Source organism: Grammomys surdaster, unplaced genomic scaffold (genome assembly GCF_004785775.1).
Source record: "Grammomys surdaster isolate TR1022 unplaced genomic scaffold, NIH_TR_1.0 125947, whole genome shotgun sequence".
In the NCBI taxonomy this organism is placed as follows: Eukaryota; Metazoa; Chordata; class Mammalia; order Rodentia; family Muridae; genus Grammomys; species Grammomys surdaster.
This window is the reverse complement of record NW_021620769.1, coordinates 3,031,494-3,032,666: the sequence shown is the minus strand read 5'-3', so window position 1 is coordinate 3,032,666 and position 1,173 is coordinate 3,031,494. Positions and strand designations below refer to the sequence as shown.

General features: G+C 41.9%; 1 pseudogene; it reads left to right on the top strand.

Annotated features, from left to right (window-relative positions):
* Positions 1-400: 400 nt before the first annotated feature.
* Positions 401-802, top strand: LOC114609171 (annotated as a pseudogene).
* Positions 803-1,173: the final 371 nt, after the last annotated feature.

Sequence of the window (1,173 nt, the reverse complement as noted above, 5' to 3'; positions counted from 1 at the left end):
CAGGAATAATGTATGGTTTTCTTTTTACTTATTTTGACTGAAAGTTTTATCATTACGTTGTACAGTGCATTTCAGCTGTAACAAATATAATTACCCATAGATTCTAGATGAATCCATGAAATATGCATGTCCATGTGGTACTCTTTCTGCTGATTACCAGAAAAGTGTTAGTGTTACATTTCTTAGGCAGTAAAAGTGAGTTTATGGAAAAATCAAAACAATGTTTCTTACCAGATACATGTACTGTGAGATGCACTCAGTGATTTCTGCTTTCTAATAGTTTTCCTTTAACTCAGGAACAAAGTATGGATTTCTTTTCGTGTATTTTGACAGAAAGTTTCTTCATTAAGTAGTACAGTACAGGTTCTCAGTGCCTGCACACCTCCTCTCTCATCGCACCATGGCAGACGCCTTTGTCGGCACCTGGAAACTAGTGGACAGCAAGAATTTTGATGGTTACATGAAGTCACTCGGTGTGGGCTTTGCCACCAAGCAGGTGGCTAGCATGACCAAGCCTACCAGAATCATTGAGAAGAACGGGGATACTATCACCATAAAGACACACAGTACCTTCAAGAACACAGAGATCAGCTTCCAGCTGGGAGTAGAATTCGATGAGGTGACGGCAAATGACAGGAAGGTCAAGTCAGTCGTGACGCTGGACGGAGGCAAACTCTTCCATGTGCAGAAGTGGAACGATCATTAGACTACGCTAACAAGGGAGCTCAGCAACAGGAAACTCATCCTGACTCTCATCCACGGCAATGTTGCGAGCACTCGGACCTATGAGAAGGAGGCGTGACCTGGCTGCTGTGCTGCTAACTGGCTACCCCTCAACTCAGCACCACGTTGCCTCTTGTTTCCCCTCTGACATTTTGTATAAACACTTGGGTTGGGATTTTTCTGGAGATACAGGGCATTAGCCTGGACCCAGTTCCCATTGTGTATGTGGTTTATTTTTTAAATCTGTATCCAAAGGGTGCTCTAAGGTCAGTAAAGCAGAGCCAAGGCCAAAAAAAAAAAAATGTAGTACAGTACAGCTGTTATTAAGGTTCTTACTCATAAATTCAATACGAATCAATGAAATATGCATGCCCGGGTGGTACTGTGTTTATGCAAAAAACAAAACAATGTTTCTTAACAGAAAAATCACCTATGAGATGCATTCAGTGT